General features: G+C 34.9%; 1 long non-coding RNA gene across 1 annotated transcript; it reads right to left on the minus strand.

Annotated features, from left to right (window-relative positions):
• Positions 1–21,688: 21,688 nt before the first annotated feature.
• On the minus strand, positions 21,689–23,416 carry LOC109119850 (uncharacterized). Its single transcript, XR_002027390.2, has 4 exons — positions 23,274–23,416; positions 23,081–23,171; positions 22,918–22,975; positions 21,689–22,168 (listed from the first exon to the last, which is right to left on the minus strand). It is a non-coding gene; the product is annotated as an uncharacterized lncRNA (long non-coding RNA).
• Positions 23,417–26,489: the final 3,073 nt, after the last annotated feature.

Raw genomic sequence — 26,489 nt, forward strand, 5'->3', positions numbered from 1 at the left:
AAATCACAAAAAAATGGTGGACTATAGCACACGAAAATCCGTAAATTGGGGGTTACCTTGCTTTGGGGCTCGTTTAACCTTGAAAATTGATCGTTTTGGACGTGATGACCAACCGACTCCATAGAAAAGGTCCGAACAGAAGTGCGTGTAAATTTTTTTCAATAAATTATCTCAGAATTCTGGATCACAAAAAAACTTAGTGGACTATAGCACACAACAATTGGATAAATAGAAGGTTTACCTGCTCTAAACTCGTTTGACCTAGAAAAAAGGTTGTTTTGGCCATAGTAACCAACTGACTCAATAGACAAAGTCTTAACGGATGCTTAAGTAAATATTTGGCAAAAATTTTCACGGAATCCTAGATCATTTAAAAGATTTTTGACTATCTAACACACGAAAATTAGAAAAACGGGGTTTTTACCTGTTTTAGGGCTCGTTTGACCTTGAAAATGGGACGTTATGGCCGTGGTGACCAACCAATTCCATAGATAAGGTCTTAAAGCAAATTCATGTAAATTCTTAGAAATAATGAACTCGGAATATCATATCATTAAAACACATTGTGGAATATCGAAAACAAAAATTGGAGAAATTGGGGGTTTACCTTTTGTGGCTCATTTGATCTTGAAAATAGGCCATTTTGGTCGTGGTGATCAACTGGCTCCATAAATAAGGTCATAGCGGACGTCCTTGTAAATTTTTGACAAAAATGATCTCAAAATTCGAGATCACCAAAAAAGTTAACACTTATAAATCGACAAAATGGAGGGTTTACCTGCTCTAAGGCTCGTTTGACCTTGAAAATGGACCGTTTTGGTTATGGTGATCAAATGGATCCATATATAAGGTTTTAACGGACGTTCGAGTAAATATTTGAAATAAATAATCTCAAAAATTCTGGATCACCAAAAAAGATGGATGACTATATAGCACAAAAAAATAGCAAAATGGGGGCTTTACCTACTAAGGTGCTCGTTTGACCTTGAAAATGGATAGTTTTGACTGTGGTGACTAATCAAATCCACAGATAAGGTCTTAAGATATGTCCATGTAAAATGTTGACAAAAATGATATCGTAATTTGTGATCATTAAAAAAGATAGTGCACTATAGCACACGAAAATCGACAAAATGGGGAATTTATCTACTCTGGGCTCGTTTGACCTTGAAAATGGGTCATTTTGGTCATGGTGATCAACCGGATCCATTGATAAGGTCTTATAGGACGTCCGTGTAAATTTTTGCAAAAATGATGTGAGAATTCCGAATCACCAAAAAAATGGTGGTATATCACACGAAAATCAGCAAAATTGAGTGTTTACCTTCTTAGGAGCTCATTTGACCTTAAAATGGGTCATCTTTCGTCATGGTGACCAACCGAGTCCATCAATAAGGTCTTAATGACCGTTCGTGTAAATTTTAGATAAAAATAATCTCAAAATTCTGGATCACCAAAAAAGATGGTTAACTATAGAACATAAAATCGCAAAATGGGGGTAAACCTGCCTTGGGATCGTTTGACATTGAAAATAGGTTATTTAGGTTGTTGTGACTAACCGCCTCCATAAGTAAGGTCATAAAGGATGTCTGTGTCAATTTTTTCAAAATGATCTCGGAATTTCGGATCACTGAAAAAAAGGTGGACTATAACACATAGAAATTGACAAAATAGGGGGTTTACATGCTCTGGGCTTGTTTGACCTTGAAAATGGTCCGTTTTGGCCTTCGTGACCAATTGGAACCATATATAAGGTCTTACAATATGTTCGTGTATATTCTTGGGAAAACAACTCAGAATTTCTGATCACCAAAAAAGATGGTAGACTATAGCACACAAAAATTTACAAAATAAAGGTTTCCTTGCTGTGGTCTCTTTCAACCTTGAAAATGAGTTATTTTGGTCGTGGTGGATAACCGAATCCATAGATAAGGTCTTCACAAACGTCCGTGTAAAATTTTGACTAAAATGATCTCAAAATTCCGGATTACTAATAAATAGGGTGGACTATATCATACGAAAATTGGTAAAATGGGGGTTTACCTGCTTTGGGCTCATTAGACCTTGAAAATGTGCCATTTTTGCAGTGGTGAACTTCTAGAGCCATAGATAAGGTCTTAATGGACGTCTCTGGAGTTTTTGGCAAAAATTATCTTTGAATTCCGGATCATAAAAAAAGATGGTGGATAATAGCACACGAAAATCGAACAAATAGGGTTTTACCTTTTTACTAAACTCGTTTGACCTTGTAAATGGGATATTTTTGCCGTGGTGACTAATAAAATCTATTGATAATGTCTTGACAGACGTCCTGTAAATTTTTGACAAAAATGTATAGGAACTCCGGATCACCAAAAAAGATGGTGGACTAGTATGCAAAAATCGGCAAGATAGGGGATTTACCTATTCTGGGGTCGTTTAACCTTGCAAATGGACCGTTGTAGCTGTAGTTACCAACCGGCTCCATAGATAAGGTATTGACGGACGTACGTGTAAATTTTTCTCAAAAATAATTTCGAAATTTTGAATCACTTAAAAAAGATGGTGGACTACAACACATGAAAATCGACAAAATGGGGGGTTAACATGCTCTATGGCTCGTTTTGGCCGTAGTGACCAACCCACTCCATATATAAGGTGATAAACGACGTGCGTGTAAATTTTTGGCAAATATGATCTCGAAATCATGATCACCAAAAAAGATGGTATGACTATAACACATGAAAATCAACAAAATAGATGGTTTATTTGCTCTGGGCTTGTTTGACCTTAAAATGGATGTTTTAGCCATGGTGACATCCCGGCTCCATAGATAAGGTCTTAACGGACGTTCGTGTAAATTTTTGGCAAAAATGATCTTAGAATTCCAAATCACCAGAAAAGATGGTGGACTATAACACATGAAAATTATTTAAACGGGGGTTTTACCTGTTCTGTTGCTCGTTTGACCTTGTAAATGAGTCGTTTTGGTTGTGGTGACAAACCGACTCCATATATAAGGTCTTAACAAACGTTCACTCAAATTTTTAGCAAAAATAATCTTAGAATTTTTATCACCAAAAAGGATAGTGTATTATAGCACATGAAAATCGACAAAATGGGGTGTTTACCTGCTCTCTGGCTCGTTTGACCTTGAAAATGAGCCATTTTGGGCCGCGGTGACCAACCGTCTCCATATATAAGGTCTTAATGGACATACATGTAAATTTTTGGTACAAATGATCTTGAAATTTCTGATCACCAAAAAAAGATAGTGGACTATAGCACACGAAAATTGGAAATATTGGGGGTTTACCTGCGCTGGGGATCGTTTGACCTTTAAAATAGGTCATTTTGGACGGGAGACTTACCGACTTCATCGATACAGTCTAAATGGACGTTTGCGTAAATTTTTGGCAAAAATGGTCTTAGAATTTTGGATCACCAAAAAAGATTGTGGACTATAACACATGAAAATCAACAAAACAAGGGGTTTACCTGTTGTGGGTCTCGTTTGACCTTGAAAATGATCCGTTTCGTCCATGGGTGCCACTGCTCCATATATAATGTGTTAATAGACATCCCTGTATATTTTTGGCTAAAATTATCTCGGAATGCTCCATCACCAAAAAAGATGGTGGACTATAGCACACGAAAATCACCAAAATGTGGAGTTTACTTTCTTTGAGGCTCGTTTGATGTTGAAAATGGGTTGTTTTTGCCTAGGTGACCAATTGGATCCATATATAAGGTGTTAAAGAATGTCCGTGTAAACTTTTGGCAAAAAATGATTTTGGAATCCGGATCACCAAAAAAGATGGTGGACTGTAGCACATGAAAATCGACAAAATAGGGTGTTTACCTGCTCAGTGATCATTTGACTTTGAAAATGGGTTGTTTTATCCATGGTGACCGACCTTCTCCATAGATGAGAACGTTCGTAAATTTTTTTGGCAAAAATGATCTCGAAATTCCGGTTCACCAAAAAATATGGTGGACTAAAGCACACAAAAATTATCAAAATAGAGGGTGTACCAGCTCTAAGGCCGTTTGGCCTTGAAAATTAGTTGTTGTGGTTGTGGTGGCCAACTGGGTCCATAAATAAGGTCATAACGGATGTCCGTGTAAATTTTTAGCAAAAATGATCACAAAATTTTCAGATCACGAAAAAAGATGATGGATTATAACACACGAAAATTGGCAAAACTAGGGGTTTACTTGCTATGGGGGCTCATTTGACCTTCAAAATGGGCCGTTTTGGCCGTTATTACCAACTGGCTTAATTGATAAGGTCTTAAATGACGTCCATATACTTTTTTGGCAAAATTGATCTCGAAATTCTGTATCACAAAAAACGATAGCGGACTATAGCTTACGAAAATCGATAAATTGGGGGTTTACCTGTTTTGGGGCTCGTTTGACCCTAAAAATAGGCCATTTTGACCATGGTGACCAACCGACTCCATAGATAAGGTCTTAGCTAATGTTCGTATAAATATTTGGCAAAAATGATCTCGGAATTCTAGATCACCAAAAAAATTGGTGGATTATTGCACAAGAAAATTGGCAAAATTGGGGGTTTAGCTTCTCTGAGGCTCATTTGACCTTTAAAATGGTCTTACTAGCCGTGGTGACTAACTGGCTGACTAGATAAGCTTTTAACGGACGTTCGTTCAAATTTTTGGAAAAATTTAAAATTTAAAATTCCGAATCACCAAAAAAGATAGTGGACTATAGCACACGAAAATCAGTAAAATGGGGGTTTACCTGCTCTAGGGCTCGTTTGACCATGAAAATGGGCCGTATTAGATATGGTGAAAAAATGGCTACATAGATAATGTTTAAACAGAAGTTAGTGAAAATTATAAGCAAAAATGATTTTGGAATTCTGGATCACAAAAAAAGATGGTGATATAGCACACAAAAATTGGCAAAATGGGGGGTTTTACTCGCTAAAGACTCGTTCGACCTTGAAAATGGGTCGTTTTGGCCTTGGCGATCAACTGAATCCATAGATAAGGTCTAGACGAACATATGTGTAAATTTTTGGAAAAATGATCTCGTATTTCTATATCACCAAAAAAGATGGTGGACTACAACACACGACAATCGGCAAAATATGGGTGTAAGTTATATAGTTCTCGTTTAGCCTTTAAAATGGAACGTTTTGGACGTGGTGACAACCTGGCTTCATAGATAAGGTCTAAATGAAAGTGTATGTAACTTTTTGGATAAAATGATCTCGAAATTCTGAACCACCAAAAAAGATAGTGGACTATATCACACGAATATTGGCAAGGGGGGGGGGGGGTTCACTTGCTTTAAGGCCTATTTGAACTTGAAAGTCGGTTGTTTTGGCTGTGGTCACCAACTAGCTCCATAGATAAGGTCTTCACAAACGTCCATACAATTTCTTGGAAAAATTGATCTCGATATTCTAGATCACCAAAAAAGATGATGGACTATATAGCACATTAAAATTGGCAAAATAGGGGGTTTACTTGCTCTGGGATTGTTTGATCATGATAATGAGTCGTTTTAGCCGTGGTGACCAACCAACTCCATAAATAAGGTGTTAATGGACGTCCATGTAAATTTTTGGCAAAATTGATCTCATAATTTTTAATCACAGAAAAAAGGTGAACTTTAGCACAAGAAAATTGGCAAAATGAGGGGAAGGTGAATTATAACACAAGAATATCAGCAAAATGGGGCATTTACGTGCTCTTGGCTTGTTTGGCCTTGAAAATGGGCCATTTTGACCGTGGTGACAAATTGGATCCATATATAAGGTATTAACAGATGTCTCTGTAAATTTTTGACAAAAATATTCTTGGAATTTTGGATCACTAAAAAAGATGATGGACTATAGTATACGAAAATCGGCAAATTTGGGGGTTTACCTGCTCTCTAGCTCGTTTGATCTTAAAATGGGTCGCTTTGGACATGATGACCTCCATATATAATATCCTAACGGAAGTATGTGTAAATTTTTGGCAAAAATAATCTAGGAATTCCAAATCACCAAAAAAGATGGTGGACTATAGTACATGAAGATCGGCAAAATGAGAGGTTTACCTGCTCTGTGGCTCGTTTGACCTTGAAAATGGGTTTTAGGTGTGGTGACCAACTGTCTCCAAAGATATGGTATTAACAGACGTCCGTGTAAATTTTTAGTATAAATGATCTCAATATTTTGGATAACCAAAAATAATGGTGGACTATATAGTACACGAAAATCGGCAAAATTGGGGATTTACCTACTCTAGAATAGTTTGGCCTTTAAAATGGATTGTTTTGGCCGTCTGACCAACCGACCTCATATGTAAGGTATTAATGGATGTCCGTATAAATTTTTTGAAAAATGATCTTAGAAATCGGATCACTAAAAATGATGATTGACTATAACACAAGAAAATCATCACAATTGGGGGTTTACTTGCTATGGGGCTCATTTACCTTAATATTGGTTGTTTTGACCGTTCTGATCAACTAGATCCAAAAACAAGGTCTTAACGGATGTCCGTGTAAATTTTTGGCAAAAGTGATATCGGATTTTTGGATCACCAAAACAGATGGTGAACTATAGCTCACGAAAATAGGCCAAATGGGGTTTTTACCTTTTTTATGGCTTGTTTGACCTTTAAAATAGGTCGTTTTGACCATGGTGAACAACCGACTCCATAGATAAGGTCTTCTTAAGGGACATCCATATAATTTTTTTGGCAAAAATGATCTAGGAATATCGGATCACCAAAAAAGATGGTGGACTATAGCATAACAAGATCGGCAAAATTGGGGTTTACCTGCTTTGGGGGTCGTTTGACCTTTAAAATGGGTCGTTTTGGCGGTGGTGATCAATCGACTCCATAGATAAGATATTAACGGACGTCCGTGTAATTTTTGACCAAAATAATCTCGTAATTTTGGATCACCGAAAAAGATGGTGGACTATATAGAACATGAAAATCAGTGAAATGGGGGGGGGGGGGGTTACATGTTCTAAGGATCATTTAACCTTGAAAATGGGTCATTTTTTCTGTGGTGACCAACCGCATTCATAGATAAGGTCTTAAATGATGTCTGTGTAAACTTTTGGAAAAATAATCTTATTTTGGATCACCAAAAAAGATGGTGGACTATAGCACATGAAAATCGACAAAATTGGGGGTTTACCGGCTTTGTGGCTTGTTCACCTTGAAAATGGGTCATTTTGTCTTTGGTTAACAATCGACTCCATGGATAAAGTCTTAACGGTTGTCCGTGTAAGTTTTTGAAAAATTGATCTCGGAATCTGGATCACCAAAAAAGATGGTGGATAATAGCACACGAAAATCGACAAAATAGGGGGTTTACCTGCTCGGTGTCTTGTTTTACATTGAAAATGGGTTATTTTGTCTATATTGATCAATAAACTCTATATATAAGGTCCTAACAGATGTTTGTGTATATTTTTGGTAAATATAATCTCAGAATTTTTTATCACCAAAAATAACGTGGACTATAGCACACGAAAAGCGGCAAAATTGGGGGTTTACCCATCTCTGGAGCTCTTTTGACCTTGAAAATGGGTCATTTTGACCATGATAACTAACCGTCTCCATAGATAATATTTTAACAGACGCCCGTGTTAATTTTTTGCAAAAATTATCTCATAATTTTAGATTACTAAAAAAGACGGTGGACTATATTACATGAAAATCAGCAAAATGGAGGAGGGGGTTTACCTGCTTTAGGGTTCGCTTGAACTTATAAATGTGTTGTTTTAGACGTGGTTAACAACCAGATCAATATATAAGGTCTTGATAGACTTCCATGTTAGTTCTTGGCAAAAATGGTATCGGAATTATGGATCACCAAACAAGATAGTGGACTATATAACACACGAAAATCAGTAAAATTGGGGGTTTACCTGCTATAGGTCTTGTTTGACCTAGAAAATGGGTCGTTTTAGCCTTGGTGACAAACCAACTCTATATATAATATCTTGGTGAACCTTCGTCTAAATTTGTTGCGAAAATGATCTTGGAATTATGGATCACCAAAAAAAATAGTAGACTATAGCACAAGAAAATTGACAAAATGGGAGGTTTACCTGCTCTGGGCTTGTTTGACCTTGAAAATGGGTTGATTAGCTGTGGTGACCAACCGGATCTATCGATAAGGTCTCAACAGACGTCCGTGTAAATTTTTGAAAAAATAATCTCAAAATTTTGAATCACCATAAAGGATGGTGGACTATATAACACTAAAAATTGGCAAAATGGTGAATTTACCTGCTATGGGGCTCATTTGACTTTGAAAATGAGTCGTTCTGGCTTTGGTGATCAACCTGATCCATAGACAAGGTCTTAACAAACGTCCGTGTGAACTTTTGGCGAAAATGATCTCAGAATTACGGATCACCAAAAAATATGGTGGACTATATAGCTCATTAAAATCAGCAAAATAGGGGTTTACCTTCGCTAGGCATGTTTGACCTTAAAGATGAACCGTTTTAGCTGTGGTGATCACCAGATCCATAAATGAAGTCTTAAGGACGTTCGTGTAAATTTTTAACAAAAACGATCTCAAAATTTTGGATCATTAAAAAAGATGGTGGATTATAGCACAAGAAAATTGGCAAAATGAGGGGTTTACCTGCTCTAAGGCTTATTTGGCCTTGTAATTGGGCTGTTTTGGCTGTGGTGATCAACCGACTCCATAGAGAAGCTTGTAATGAAGGTCCCTGTAAATTTTTGGAAAAACTAATTTTAGAATTTTGGATCACCAAAAATTATGGTGGACTATGGCACATGAAAATCGACAAAATGGAGGTTTACATGCTATAGGCTCGTTTGACCTTGAAAATGGGTCGTTTTGACCGTGGTGACCAACCATCTCCATAGATAAGGTCTTACCGGAAGGCCGTGTAAATTTTTGGCAAAAATGATCTGCATTTTGGATCACAAAAAAATGGTAGATTATAGCACACGAAAATCGGCAAAATGAGCCGTTTTGTCCGCAGTGACCAATCGGATCCATAGATAAGGTCTTAACAAACATCAGTGTAAGATTTTTCTAAAAATGACCTCATAATTTTGGGTCGCAAAAAATATGGTGGACTATAACACACGAAAATCTGTGAAATAGGGGGTTTACCTGCTGTAGGCTCGTTTGACCTTGAAAATGGATCGTTTTATTCGTTATGAAAAACGATCTCCATAGATAAGGTCTTAAGGGAGGTCTGTGAAAATTTTTGGCAAAAATTATATCGGAATTCCAGATCACCCAACGAGATGGTGGTCTATAGCGTCACGAAAATCACTAAATTAGGGGTTTACCAGCTCTAGGCTCGTTTGACCTTTATAAAATGGGTCATTTTGGTTGTGGGACCAATCGAATCCATAGATAAGGTCTTAATGGACGTTCATGTTAAGTTTTGCCAAAAAAGATCTCGAAATTCTAGTTCACCAAAAAAGATGGTGGATGATATAGCACAAGATAATAAACAAATATGGGGGGTTTACCTGCTTTGGGGCTCGTTTGACCTTGAAAATGGGTTGCTTGGCCATGGTAACCAAACGGCTGCATAGATAAGATCTTAACAGACATCCGTGTAATCTTTGGCAAAAATTATCTTAGAAATATAGATCACCAAAAAAGATGATCGACTATATAGCGCAAGAAAATCGACAAAATGGGAGGTTAAATTCTCTGTGGTCGTTTGACCTTGAAAATGACCTGTTTTGTTTGTGGTAACTAACTGGCTCCATAGATAATGTAATAACATAAGTCTTTGTTAATATTTGGGAAAATTGATCTCGGAATTTCAAATCACCAAAAAAGATGGTGGACTATAGCAAACAAAATTTGGTAAAATTGGGACTTTACCTGCTCTAGGGCTCATTTGACCTTAATATGGGCCTTTTTCCCATGGTGGACTCCATAGATAAGATCTAACGGTCGTTCGTGTAAATTTTTGGTAAAAATGAACTAGGAATTCTAGATCACCAAAAATGATGATGGATTATATAGCACACGAGTCGGTAAAATGGGAGGTTTACATGCTCTTGGCCATGTTTGACCTTGAAAATGAGCAGTTTTCGCCATGGCGACCAATAGACTCCACAGATAAGGTCCTAACGAACGTTCATGTAAAGAAAAAATAAAATCAGAATCTGGATCACCAAAAAAATGGTTGACAATATCACATAATAATCAGCAAAATAGGGGGTTTGCCTGCATTTGGGCTCGTTTGACCTTGAAAATAGGCCGTTTTGGCCGTGGTGACAAACCGGCTACATGCATAAGATCTTAACGGACGTCTATATAAATATTTGGCAAACATGATCTCGTAATTTTGGATCACCAAAAAGATGGTGGAGTATAGCGCACGAAAATTGGAAAAATAGGGGTTTTACCTGCTCTAGGGCTCATTTTACCTTGAAATCGAGTCGTTTTGGCCGTGGTGACAAACCGGCTACGTCAATAAGATATTAATGGATGTCTGTATAAATTTTTGGCAAAAAACTCTCGGAATTCCACATCATCAAAAAAGATGGTGGACTAAAGCACAAAAAAATTTGTAAAATGGAGGGTTTACCTGCTCTAGGCTCGTTTGACCTTGAAAGATGGTGGACTAAAGCGGTTGTCCGTTTAAATTTTTGGCAAAAATAATTTTGAAATTTCGTATCACCAAAAAAATATGGTGGACTAGCACACGATCATCGGCTAATTGGGGATTTACTTGCTCTGGGCTCACTTGACCTTGAAAATGAGTCGTTTTGGCCGTAGTGACCAACCGACTCTATAAATAAGGTTTTAACAAATTTCCATGTAATTTATTATAAAAAACTGATCTCTAAATTATGGATCACCTAAAATTATGTTGGACTATAGCACACGAAAATCGGTAAATTGAGCGGTTTACCTGCTATGTAGCTTGTTTGACCTTAAAAAGGGTCGTTTCGAGTATGGTGACCAACCAACATCATAGAGAAGTTCTTAAAGGACGTCCATGTAAATTTTTGGCAAAAAATATCTTGGAATTTTGGCTCACCAAAAAAAGATGGTGGATTATTTAAAAAGAAAATCGGCAAAATAGGGGGGGGGTATACATTTTGTGGGGCTCGTTTGACCTTGAAAATGGGTCGTCATGTCCGTGGTGACCAATCGTCTCCATGGATAAGGTGTTAAAGCACCTCCTTGTAAATTATTGGAAAAAATAATCTCGGAATTTTAGATCACTAAAAAAGATGGTGTCCTAGCACACAAAAATTAAAATAATGAGGGGTTTACCTGTTTTAGGACACGTTTGACCTTGAAAATGATCCGCATTGGCCGTGGTGACCAACCGAATCCATAGATAATGTCTTAAAAGATGTCCGTGTAAATTTTTGGTAAAAATGATATAGGAATTCCAGATCACCAAAATAGATAGATAATAGCACACAAAAATCGGTAAAATAGGGGTTTACACACTTTCGGGCTCATTTGATCTTGATAATTGGCCGTGGTGAATAGCTGCCTCTATAGATAAGGTCTTAACGGACGCCCATGTAAATGTTTCCCCAAAATAATATCTGAATTCCAAATCACCAAAAAAGACGGTGGACAATAGCAAACAAAAATCGACAAAATATGGGGGGTTTACTTGCTCTAGGGCTTGTTTTACCTTGAAAATGAGTCATTTTAGCCGTGGTGACCTACCACCTCAATAGATAAGATCTTAACGGATGTATTTGTATATTTTGACAAAAATGATCTCAAAATTCCATATCACCAAAAAAGATGGTGGACTATAGCACACGAAAATCGGCCAAATAAGGGGTTTACCTGCTCTGGCTCGTTTGACCTTAAAATTTGTTGTCTTTACCGTGGTGACCAACCGGATCCGTATATAAGGTCTTAACGGACGTCTCTTTATATTTTTCACAAAAATGATGAAGAAATTCCGAATCACCAAAAAAGAGGGTGGACTATAGCATACGAAAATTTTCAAAATAGGAGTTTACTTGCTCTGGGCTCATTTGACTGTTAAAAAGGGTTTTTTTGGTTGTGGTTACTAACCGGCTCCATAGATAAGGTCATAACGGACGTTCCTTTAAATTTTTGGCAAAAATGGTCTTGGAATTATGGATCACCAAAAAAAGATGGTGGACTATAGCATAAGAAAATTGGCAAAATGGGGGTTTACCAGATCTGGTGCTCGTTTGACCTTGAAAATGGGTTGTTTTAGACGTGGAGACCAATTGAATTCGTATATAAGATCTTAACGAGTGTCTTTGTAAAATGTTTGCTAAATTTAAAGAACTCAAAATTCTTGATCACCAAAAAAAATGGTGGATTATAGCACACGAAAATCGGCAAAATAGAGGGTTTACATGCTCTGCAGCTCGTTTGACTTTGAAAATGGATCATTTTGGCCGTGGTGACTTACCAGATCCATAGATAATGTCTTAACGAACATCCTTGTAAATTTTTGACAAAAATGATCTCAGAATTTTGGATCAACAAAAAAGATGATGGACTAGCATATGAAATCAGCGAAATAGGGGGGTTTACCTGCTCTGTGGCTTGTTTTAACTTGAAAATTGGTCGTTTTGGACGTGATGATCAACCTATCCATAGATAAGGTTTTAATAGGTGTCCTTGTATGTTTTTTTCAAAAATATTCTCAGCGTTCCGAATCACCAAAAAAGATGATGGACTATAGCACACGAAAATCATCAAAATAGATGATTTACCTGCTTTGGATTTGGTTGACCTTGAAAATAAGTCATTTTTGAAGTGGTGACCAACTGGATCCATAGATAAGGAATCAAAGGATTTCAGTCTAAATTTTTGACAAAAATGAACTCGGAATCCAGATGACCAAAAAAGATGGTGGACTATATCACGAAAATCGGTAAAAAAAAGGACTTACCTGCTCTAGGGCTCGTTTGAATGGGTCGTTTTTCGTGTGGTGACCAACCTACTCCATGGATAAGGCTTTAACAGATGTTCGTGTATATTTGTGGCAAAAATTATTTCAGAATTTGGATTATTAAAAACGATAGTGGATTATAGCACACGAAAATCGACAAAATGAGAGGTTTACCTGCTCTGGGCCTCGTTTGACCTTAAAAATGGGCCGTTTTGGCCGTTGTAACCAAGTGGCTCCATAGATAAGGTCTTAAAAGACGTCTGTTTAATTTTTTGTCAAAAGTGATCTCAAAATTCTAGATCACAAAAAAAGATAGTGGACTATAGCACATGAAAATTGACAAAATAGAAGGTTTACCTTCTTTAGAGCTCGTTTAACCTTGAAAAGGACTCGTTTTGGATGTGTTGACCAACCGGTTCGATATATAAGGTCTTAACGGAAGTGTTTCTAAATATTTGGTAAACTTTTTCTCATACTGCTGGATCACTAATAAAGATGGTGGATATAGCACACGAAAATCGGCAAGATAGGGGGTTTACTTGATTTGGGCTCGTTTGACCTTGAAAATGATCCGTTTTGTCCATGGTGTCCAACCGAATCAATAGATAGAGTCTTAAAAAATGTCCATGTAAGTTTTTGGCAAAAACGATCTCGGAATTACGGATCACCAAAAGAGATGGTGGACAATAGCACACGAAAATCGACAATATAGCGGGTTTACCTGCTTTTGGGCTAGTTTGACCTTGATAATGGTCCTTTATAGATGTGGTGACTAACCGACTCATAGATAGGTTCTTGACGGACGCCCATGTAAATTTTGCCAAAAAATCTCGGAATTCTGGATCACCAAAAAAGATGATGGAATATAACACACAAAAATAGGCAAAAATAGGGGGTTTACCTGCTCTAGGACTTGTTTGACCTTCAAAATGGGCCGTTTTGGCTGTGGTGACAAATCAAGTCAATAGATAAGGTTTTAACGAACATTCATGTAAGGTTATGACAAAAAAACTCAAAATTCTAGTTCACCAAAAAAGATGGTGGATTATATAGCACAAGATAATCGACAAATGGGGGTTTTACCTGATTTGGTGCTCTTTTGACCTTGAAAATGGGCTCTTTTAGACGTGGTAACCAAACGGATGCATAGATAAGATCTTAATAGACGTTGGTGTAAATTTTTGACAAAAATGATCTTAGAATTCTGGATCGCCAAAAAAGATGGTCGACTATATAGAAGAAGAAAATTGGCAAAATGGGAGGTTTACATGCTCTGTGGTCGTTTGACCTTGAAAATGACCCGTTTGGCATTAGTGACCAACCGGCTCCAAAGATAAGGTCATAATGTAAGTCTTTGTTATACTTGGAAAAAATGATCTTGGAATTTTGGATCACCAAAAAAGATTGTGGACTATAGCAAACGAAAATTGGCAAAATGATGACTTTACCTGCTTTAGGGCTCCTTTGACATTAATATGGGTCTTTTTTTTTGTGGTGACCAACCAACTCCATAGTAAGGTCTTAATAGATGTTCACGTAAATTTTTGGCAAAAATGATCTTAGAAAGAGATCATTAAAAAAGATGGTGGAATATAGCACATGAAAATCAGAAAAATAATAGGTTTACCTGCTCTGGGCCTTAATGGATGTCAATGTAAATTTTTAGCAAAAATTATATTGGAATTTCATATCACCAAAAATGATGGTAGACTATAACACATGAATATCGGCAAAATGGGGGATTTACCTTCTTTGTGGCTCGTTTGACCTTGAAAATAGCTCGTTTTGATTGTGGTGACCAAGCATTTCAATAGATAAGGCCTTAATGTAAGTTTTTATAAATATTTGGTAAAAATGATCTCGTACTTTTGGATCACCAAAAATGATAGCGGAGTATAGCAGCGAAAATCAGTAAAATGGGGGATTTACCTGCTTTGGGGCTCGTTCGACCTTGAAAATAGGTCCTTTTGGCCATGGTTATCAACCAAATCCATAGATAAGGTCTTAAAAATGTGCATCTAATTTTTGGCAAAACTAATCTCAAAATTTCGGATGACCAAAAATGATGGTGGACAATAGTACACGAAAATCACCAAAATATGGGGTTTTCCTACTACTAGGCTTGTTTGACCTTGATAATGGGCCGTTTTGGACGAGGTGACCAATCGGCTCCACAGATAAGGTCTTAACGGACACCTGTATATTGTCAAAAATGATCTCAGAATTCTGGATCACCAAAAAAGATGGTGGACAATAGCACACAAAAATGGGCAAATTAAGGGGGTTTACCTACTCTAGAGCTTGTTTTACCATGAAAATGAGCCATTTTGGCCGTGTTGACCAACCGACTTCATAGATAAGATCTTAACAAACGTCTGTGTAAATTTCTGGCTAAAATGATCACATAATTTCATATCATTAAAAAAGATGGCAGACTATAGCACACGAATATCGACAAAGTGGGGGATTTACCTGCTGTGGGCTCATTCGGTCTTAAAATTGGTCATTTTATCCGTAGTGACCAACCGACTCCATATATAAGGTCTTAAAGGACGTTTGTGTAAAGCTTTTGCAAAAATGATTAAGAAATTCTTGATCACCAAAAAATATGGTAGACCTATCGCATACAAAAATTGACAAAATGGGGGTTTACCTACTCAAGGGTTTGTTTGACCTTGAAAAAGGTCATTTGGTTGTGGTTACCAACCTGATCCATATATAAGGTCATAACAGACGTTTTTATAAATTTTTTGCAAAAATAATCTTTGAATTCCAGATCACCAAATAAATATGGTGAACTATAGCGTAAGAATATCGGCAAAATGGGGGGTCGACCTGATCTGAGGCTCGTTTGACTTTAAAAATGGGTTGTCTTGACCATGGTGACAAATCGACTCCATGGATAAGGTATTAACGGACGTCCCTGTAAATTATTGGCAAAAATGATCTCGGAATTCTATATCACCAAAAAAGATGGTGGACTATAACACTGAAAAATAAAAAAAATAGGGGGTTTACCTGCTCTAGGGCTTTGGCCGTGGTGACCAACCGACTCCATAAGTAAGGTCTTAAGATACGTTCGTGCAAATTTTTGGCAAAAATGATATAGGAATTTTGGGTCACCAAAAAAGATGGTAGAATATAGCACATGAAAATTAGTAAATGGGGGGTTTACTTGCTCTAGGGATCGTTAGACCTTGAAAATGGGTCGTTTTGGATGTGGTGACCAACCGTCTCCATAGATAAGGTCAGAACAGACGTACATGTAAATTTTTGGCAAAAAAGATATCAGAATTTTTGATCACCAAGAAATATGGTAGAACATCGACAAAATAAGGGGGCTTTACCCTCTCTGGGCTCGTTTGACCTTGAAAATGGTTGTTTTGGCGTGGTGACCAGGTGCCTAGATAAATAAGGTCTTTATGGATCGTTTTGTCCGTGGTGACCAACCCTCTCCATAGATAAGGTGTTAATGGATATTAGACGTACACTTTTAACAAAAATGATCTCGGAAATCTAGTTTACCAAAAAAGATGATGGACTATATAGCACACGAAAATTGGCAAAATCGGGGGTTTACCTACTTTAAGGCTTGTTTAACCTTGAAAATGGGGTGTTTTGGGTATGGTGACCTATCGGCTCGATAGATAAGGTCTTAACGGATGTCTGTGTAAAATTTTTGCAAATATAATCTCGGAATTTCGGATCACCAATAAAGATGGTGGACTATTGGGGATTTACCTACTCTTGGACTCATTTGACCTTGAAAATGGACCGTTTTGGCTGTGGTGACCAACCGAATCAATATATAAGGTCTTAATGGATGTACGTATAATTTTTTGGCAAAAATTATATTGGAATTCTGTATCTCCAACAAAGATCGTGGACTATAGCACACCGAAATCGAAAAAATGTGGAGTTTATGTGCTCTAGGGCGTGTTTAACCTTGAAAATGAGTTGTTTTGGCTGTGGTGACTAATCGGATCCATACATAAGGTCTAAATGGATAGCTGTGTAATTTTTTAGAAAAATTATCTTAGAATCCAGATCACCTAAAAAGATGGTGGACTATAGAACATGAAAATAGGGAGTTTACCTGCTCTAGGGATCATTTGACCTTGAATAGGTCATTTTAGCCGTGGTTATCAACCGGCTCAATATATTAAGTCTTAATGGACGTCCATGTAAATTTTTGGCAAAAATTAAATCGGAATTCTTGATCACCAAAACAGATGGTGGACTATAGCATCTGAAAATCGAGAAAAATTGGGCTTTACCTGCTTTGGGTCTCGTTTGACCTTGAAAATGGACCGTTTTGGACGTGGTCACAAACTGGCTCCATAGATAGGAATATAGGCGTCAAAATCCACATTACCTGAATTCCTTGTGTTGCATTTTTTTATGATGTAGATTTCACACCTATAATTTTTTTTTGATTTTTGTCAAAGCTAAATAAACTTGTTGGTTCACCGAATAAGATGAATTTATAAATAGAAACATGAGATGTGGGTGAGCTCATTTAAAAATATGAAGAGGAAAAGAATGAACAGTCAAGTGGTAGAGATGGTGATGAAGAAAGAAGAAGAAATAAGTGAAAGGGGTGGGTGGGGGCTGGGTATGAGGGAAAATAAAAAGAGGGTGGGTGAGGTTGGGTATGGGTGAATAAAAATGGATCCATATTCTAAATTTGAATTTTAGAAAATGCATATGTAATGAATTACTTAGTGTAAATTAACTTTAAGAAGTGTTAAACAAAAATTTGAGAAAATATAATAAAAAATTAAGTAATGGCGTGGTGCTGACATGGCTATGTCGTTGTGCTGACATGACTATGTTCTCTTATTTACATGGCTATATTGTGGAGAATGATAGTGGTATAAATAATAATATCATGGTGGTTTTGAATTCACTTCAAAGATGTTCAAGGGAGTAGTTAAACACCTTCGCAGTTTAAGTACTTAAATAAGTTATCCTACCAACTCCAGGGTTTTCATTTATTTATTTTCCTTTAAAAATACAATAATTACTCAATTTGTTGATAAAGATACAATATAACTAAATTTGGGAGATTCTCTAACCAATAATGATCACTATGAGCTATGTGATGATACAACGTTTTGCCTATGCTGCCAAAACTGTCCTATACCTTGTCGGAGTACAAGACATCCTCAACTAAGTGGATCCACTAATCTATACTAAAATATTTGTAATAAAACATCTAAAAAGTATGACCCTTTTCTACCCATATTGACTACATGATTTATGAGGACTTTGAGTTGTTTGAGCTCGTCCCCATATCGGAGCTCAATACTTCTCCCAAAATATATACAACCCATATGTTTATAAACATTTCCTCATACTCAACTTTGGGATTATTTCTCAAAATATTCTCTTAAAAGAGATTATACTCAATACTCCTCATGAACTCATTTGAAACTCAAGGTTTCCTCCTCAATTTAAATGTAACAACATTTCTCTTGGGAATACTTAGTTTTCATATATTCATTTTGAAAAAATGAAACTCTACTCTCACCATCTTCATACTCAAGTATTTAAGTCTTCAAACAAGTTTTAAAAGATTGTAAAAGACTTCTTGAATTGACAAAAAAGAACTCTCAAGACTTTACTCTTAATTCTACCTTAAACTTCAATTATGAATTCAATGGATCTGATTCATGTTATGAAGAATCTCTTGATGTCTAGATGTATTTTAGAGTAGTTAGAATCAGAAAAGAGTAAAGATATACTCTCAAAGAACTCAAATGGGATAACTAACGAAAAAATATGTAGGGCGGGCAATCCTAGTGTATTGAGTTGAGCGGTGTGCAACCCCTAAATTACATATCATATTTCCTGGTGTTGTGCGGGCGCGACGCGCCAGCTCCAGCTCCTACTCAGAATTTTTGCAACTAGTTTTCTTCTTTGATTTTAGGCCCTAATTCACCTAGAATTGAATGATTTCTTCCAAACTTCCCTAAATTAGAATACCCAACATTAGTAAACAAAAATCCACTCATAAATAACTCTCAAAATCTTATTCATCTAAAAAAAACTCATCAAAATCTGAACAATCAAGATTTACGAATGAAATTTCAAGAACAAATCAAGAATATAAATACATGGATTATATGGGCTAAATTACCTCAAGAAACTTGTGATTGACATGTGATTGAATGAACCCATCATTATGAACAACTTACAAACCTCTTAGGGATCAAACCCTTGGCGAAATTCCTTGACAAATCTCAATAATCTTGACGAACGCCTAAAACCTTCCCTCATTTCTCTTCTTGAACTCCTCTTAAAACCCTAATAGTATTTCAAGAATGTGAAAAATGAACCAAATCAGTTTAGATCCCTAAAATATTACTAAAAATGTTTAAATCTAAGGGGTAAGGAAAATACCAAAATACCCCTCATGAATTAAGGTAAATTTCCTTAACTGAACTGGCTGACTTCAAACGAGCATATATCCCTCACCTGAACTCAAAACGTAGATAACTAGGTGGTCTGGGAAAGAAAATTCAAATACCTTTCATTTGATATCTTATAGTCAACCTAAATTGTCACGCCTTGAACCAACACCCTGAACGCAACTGACACTCGAGAACTATTATTGGCCCCAAACGAACCTTTAGCCTGACTTATTACTCAGTAGAAGACTAACTAACATGAAATAGTCTGAGAAGGTAAATTCAAACAATAAACTCGGAATGTCTTAAAAGAGACATTTACTAGCCAATGAGGGAACTCAAGTATTTAAGGCATAAACAACTGAAAATGAAAAGACTCATGAACTATTGTCTATCTATCTATAAAGCCCCTAATAATATGAGAGATATCGGGAAAAGACTCCCGATCATCCTAGAAACTGTAATAACTGAAACATAACAAATAGGGATCCTTAGGAAAGCGAGAAGGCTCACCAATAACTCTGAAGCTCAACAGGATCAGCGAAGAGCTACATGTTGATCCTGGTTACCTGTCATATACCTGGAAGAATTATCCAATACTTTGCCGGGGTATAGGACTACTCACTATGTAAATCCACTAGTCAATGCCAAAAATCATTAATGAATTATCTAAAACGTATGGCTTCTACCTACGTTGGTTACATGGTTTATGGAGACTTTGAGTTATCTGAAATCGTCTTCATATTGATACTCAATACTACTTTTAAAATGTAACTAGCTCATATCACTACAACAAAAAAAACCTTAGCATCAATAAATATTGACGTTAATAAAGAGTGCTAACATTTTTACCGGCATTACTTAAGTGCCATTAAAATCAGTGTCGCTAAAGGCTTTAGGGACATATACAAAAAGTGTTAATTGCCGCTAAAAATACATATTTAACGATAATTAAGAATTAATTACCGCTAATTATCATTTTTTATGTAGTGTATTTTTCAGAACATGACTTCCTCTATGGTTTGAGATTATTACTCAAAAATCTATCTTTTAAAAGAGATGGTACTCAGAACGGCTCATGAGAACTCTTTTGGAAGTCGGTGTTTCCTCACATCTTGAATTTGGAAACATTTGCTATTTTGAAATACTTAGGTCCCATATATCATTTTTTTAAAATTAACTCAACACTACTCTTCCGTAAAATCAATGCTTAAGTATTAAACAAGTTTAGAAGATCTGTAAAAGTCTTCTTAACTCAAAAAATTCTCAAGACTTGACTCTTAACTCTACGCTGAATTTGAATAATGAATTCAAGGTTATGATTTGTGATAGGAAGGATATCATGATGATTAAAAGTGATTTTAGATAGTTAATCATGAGAAATGATCGAAAAACATTGCTAGGGGGAGCAAGTCCACAACGTCGAGATGAATTTAAATATTTGGTTGTGAAATAATTTTTAAAAAGTGGAGGCCAGCCCTCTCTGCATATGTTTTTCACCGGGCAAGTTTGCAACGCGGACTTGCGTGCCACATTTTGCCCGACTTTTTCCTTCCTCATTATTAACCATAATTGCCTAGGATCGAATTGTTTCTTCCCTAATAACTTCGAATCGAATACCCAACAACAGTAAATAATAATCTACTAAAAATAACCTTAGAAACTCATACGGTTATCTCAATAACTTATTAAAACCTCAACAACCAAGATTATGAAAAAAACTTCACTGAAACTCATGAAGAACTCAAATCCTTTGCGCCTAGGTGAAAGAAATTAAGCTGAAACAATCATCATTTGCGTGTGGGTAAACGAACCCAATGTCATGTGAACTCACATACCTCTTTAGGGATCAACCCTTGGCGAAACGACCTTTAATTCCGCAAGAAATATCCAAGAACGCGTTGACTTTTCTCTTATTGAACTCCTTATTCTAAAATCCCAGCGTAATTTAAGATTGTGTAAACTGAACCAAATCAGTTTAGACCCGCTAATTAATTACTAAAAAGTTATAAGTTGAAGGGGTAAGGAAAAGACCAAGATACCCTTCATAAATTTGGATAACTTTCCTTAACTGAACAGACTAACTTTAAACATGCATATATCCCTCATTCAAAACTAGAAACTTAGCCAACTCGGTGGCCTTCGAAAGAGGATTTAAATACATTTCATTTTATATCTTTTGTCCACCTAACTCATCATGTACCAAAAGTTATGGTCGTTTGAAGTTGACCCAAAATTTACAATTCAAGCATAACTTGCAAAATTGTCAATTTAGCTTTTCCAAATTAGTTCTTTCTAATAAATCTAACTATTTCTAAGACGGAATGTAACAATTTAAGTCTTAAATAATTTAACAAGTAACTCAGTTGGACATATTAGTAAGCATGAGTCAGTCACAAAGTTAGTAAGGTATATAAGCAAGTTACATTAGTTAGTTATTAAGTCACATAAGTCAGACTTAAATTTTTCAACAAGCCACGAAACTAGCAAAGACCTCGTAGACGAACATAGTAAAAGTGTAAGTACCTATGACCGGATCTGAGTGAATCCACCAAGAATAACGAAGACAAGCGAGTAGTTTACGTCCGATGAACTAGGATTTTTGTTTGTGAGATGAACGAAAGTAAGGAGTAGGGCTTTTTCTTTAGGATTTCAGGGAGTTACTTTATGGGTAAATCAGGCTGGTTAAATGGATTATGTGTGGGTTTTGAAATTTGGATTAAAAAATTTGTCAACCCGGATTGTGGCGTAAGATGAATCAATAACATTTGATTGATGAAAACCTTGTCACATTGAAATTTCCAACCATTCCCCAGTAGCAATAGTCAAAGGTGCAGTTCTCAAGCCATTTTCTGAGCCACCAAAAATCCTAATAATTATAATCAACACAAAAATCAATTGATGCATATTTTCATTATCTAAAGCGTTCATCAAGTTAATATAAATGTTATATATGTCTGTCAACTTCTTTTTACAAATTTTAAATTTTGATGTTCTTTATACTAGAAATCTTCATTTTAAACATATGAGATATTTTCATCTTTTACACATAAGATATCTAAGAAAATATTTTCTTTTAAATAATAAGAAAGAAATTATAAAAAATAAACATATTTATAAAAGGCAAAATATTACATTTTTTTCAAAGTTCTAAAGAAAAATATTTGAAACGAAGTAACTCACCTAAAAGAAGAAACTCTAACAAAAGTTTTAAATCCTTAGAAAACACATAAATACACTAATCATGATAAATCTTTATTTTATCCTTGTATTTATTCTTCTTTGGTTTTGCAGACATATAATTTGTTTAAATACTCCCTTTAAGAACAAACCAACTTCTTTGAATTCCTTTTGATAAAGATTCACAATTATATTTTCATAAAAAATACTCTTGGTATTTTCAAACTTTTGTTTATTGAAGTTAAGATTAATTTTGGAGAAAAAATTTAAATGTTATGGTAAACTAGATATGAGAGATTAAGAAGGCATTTGGACTTATTAAAAAAATGTAATGTCGGAAAAATATGTTAGAAAATGGTATTAGAAAAAATGTAATGTATTTAAATATGTATTTAAAAACATAAAAATATCGATTTCGAAAAATGGAAAAAAATTCACCTCTCTTATTGCTTCTCTGAGAATCCGAACATGGAGTTTCTCCTAATAAAATGTTGATCTATAAGTAACAAAAACCAACACATTAGAAAAATAATTTAAAGATGGGCAAAATACTAATCAAATTTAATTTTTCAAAGGAGAAAGGAAAAGAAAATTGTTTAACCTCCGTTTAATGTTTCCACGCAGACTTTTTTTTCGGATGGACATGCGTCACAAAATTTTGAACTTTCTACAAACGCTAGAATATTTATTGCCTACGCATATGATAAATAATTTGAAAATCATAATTCTGTTTAATTAATTTAGCAGTGAAACAAAAACCGATAAGAAATGAATAACATTTGATTGATACAAACCTTATCAATAGATTCATCGAGACTAGTAGTGTTTCCTTCATAGAAAAAGTCATAGGCATAACATTTATGCCATTTTCCAGCCACAATTAAGCCTGATTAATACAATCAACATCAAGATTAGTTGATGGATATTTTTATTTGTCTACAAGTATTTACAAAGGCAGTGTATTGCATTTGCTTAAAAGTATATCTTTTAATTTTATATTCTCTTTACGTAATATATATATATATATATATATATATATATATATATATATATATATATATATATATATATGTACACACACACGCACACATAGAGCGCGCACGCGCGCTTGTGATCATAAATTTACCTTGTTTTCGGTTTCTCCGAGAATCTATGAGCAATAAAAAAACACATTACTGAAATAATTTGAAAATGAATAATATATTATATAAATTTATTTTTCATAGGATAAGGAAAAGAAAAATGTTTAACCTCCATAGTTTGATGAAAAGTCATTCTTGATTTTTGACCTTTTAGCAGATTTTAGAATATCATTTGCCTACTTTCACAATAAATATTAAGAAATTATACTTATATGAACCCAATGAAAAAGTGAGAAAATAAATTAAAAATTGATGATATTTGATTGATAAAAATCTTGTCACTAGAGACATGGAAAGATGCATCCATTCCATTGTAGCAAATAGTCAAAAGTGCAATTTTCATGTTATTTGCTGAGACACCACAAACCCTGGTTAATAAAATCAACATAAAGATCAATTGATGGATAGCAAAGTAATTGAGTGGTTAAATAGACGTTCGGACATAAAAAAAAAGGTTATGTTGGACAAAAAAATATTAGTACAGATATTAGAAAACATTGAAATTTTTAAAATGGAAAAAAAACCACCTCTCTTATCCCTTCTCCAAGAATCCAAGATTAGAGATTCTCCAAACTAAATGTTGAGCTATATGTAAAGAAAACAAACTTTTAAACTCCACTTAATGTTTCCACACAGACTTTTTTTTTTCAAATGGACATGCATCACTAAATTTTGAACTTTCTTCGAACGCTAGAATATTTACTACCTACGCATATGATAAATATTTTGAAAATCACAATTCTAATTAATTAATTAACAATGAAACAAGAACCTATTAGAAATGAATAACATTTGATTAATACAAACCTTATCAATAGAGTCATCAAGACTAGTAGTGTTTTATTCATAGAAAAAAGTCATAGGGAATGATATTTACGCCATTTTCTGAGCCACAATAAAGCCTCATTAATAAAATCAACACAAACATTAGTTGATGGATATTTTCATTGTCTACAAGTATTTACAAAGTCAATGTATTGCATGTGCTTAAAAATATATCTTTTAATTTTATATTATTTTTACGTAAGCGCATGTGTGCGTGTGCGTGCTTGCGTTTGTGTGTGCGTATAAGAATGTGTCTATGCGCGTGAGTGTGTGGGTGTGAAAAAAAAATTACCTTTTTTTCGGCATCTTCGAGAATCTAGTCAAGGAGATACTCCTTGCCAATGGTAAATATACGTGCAATAAAAAACAACTCATTACTGAATTAATTTAAAAACTAAAAATATATTATATAAATTGTTTTTCATGGGATTAGGAAAAGAAAAATGTTTAACCTCCATAGTTTGATGAAAACTCATTCTAGATTTTTGACCTTTCAGCAAATTTTAGAATATCATTTGCCTACATTCAGAACAAAGATTAAGAAATTAAAATTATATGAACCCAATAAAAAAGGAATTAAATAAATTAAAAATCGATGATAGATGATTGATAAAAATATTTTAACTAGAGACATGGAAAGATGCATCCATTCCATTGTAGCAAATAGTCAAAAGTGCAATTTTCATGTTATTTTCTCACTCAACACAAAACCTGGTTAATAAAATCATCATAAAGATCAATCGATGAATAGTAAAGTAATTGAGTTGTTAAGTAGGTGTCTGGACAAAAATAAAAAGGTTACGTTGGACAAAAAAAATATTAATAGAGATATTAGAAAAAATAGAAATTTCGAAAGTGGAAAAAATTCACCTCCCTTTTCCCTTCTCTGAGAATCCAAGCTTGAGTTTCTCCAAGCCAAATGTTGAGCTATATGTAACCAAAACCAACACATTGTAAAAATAATTTCAAAATGAGTATATTAATCAAATTTAATTTTTCAAATGAGAAGGAAAAGAATATTGTTTAACCTCCGCATAATGTTTCCACACAGACTTTTTTTCCGAATGAACATGCATCACTAAATTATGAACTTTCTACAAACTCTAGAATATTTACTACCTTAAAATATGATAAATAATTTAAAATCACAATTATGATTAATAAATTTAAAAGTGAAACAAAAACCAATTAGAAATAAATAACATTTGATTGATATAGACCTTATAAATAAAGTCATCGAGACTAGAAGTGTTTCCTTTATAGAAAAAAGTCACAGGCATAACGTTTATGCCATTTTCCGAGCCACAATGAATCCTCAAAAATACAATCAACACATAGGTGTGGGTGCGGGTGTGCGGGTGTGTGCACGTGTAGGTGTGGGTGCGGGTGTGTGTGAAAACAAATTACCTTGTTTTTCACTTCTCCAAGAATCTAGTCAAGGAGATGTTACTTCCCAATGGTAAATCTACGTGCAATAAAAAACAACACATTACTGAAAGAATTTGAAAACGAACAATATATTATATAAATTTATTTTTCATAGCATAAAAAAAGAAAAATGTTTAACCTCCATAGTTTGATGAAAAGTCATTCTTCATTTTTGACCTTTCACCAAATTTTAGAATATCATTTGCTTACATTCACAACAAATATTAAGATATTTACAATTATATGAACTCAATTAAGAGGTGAGAAAATAAATTAAAAATCGATGATATTTAATTAATAAAAATCTTGTCACTAGAGACATGAAAAGATGCATTCACTCCATTGTAGCAAATAGTCAAAAGTGCAATTTTCATGTTATTTTCTGAGCAACCACAAACCCTGGTTAATAAAATCAACATAAAGATCAATCGATGAATAGTAAAGTAATTGAGTGGTTAAGTAGGAGTTCGGACATAAAAAAACGGTTACATTGGACAAAAAAATGTTAGTAGGGATATTAGAAAACATAAAAATTTTGAAAGTGGAAAAAAATTCACCTCTTTCCCCTTCTCCGAGAATCCAAGAATAGAGATTCTCCAAGCCAAATGTTGAGAT

Source organism: Solanum lycopersicum, chromosome 1, assembly GCF_036512215.1.
Source record: "Solanum lycopersicum chromosome 1, SLM_r2.1".
Lineage (NCBI taxonomy): Eukaryota > Viridiplantae > Streptophyta > Magnoliopsida > Solanales > Solanaceae > Solanum > Solanum lycopersicum.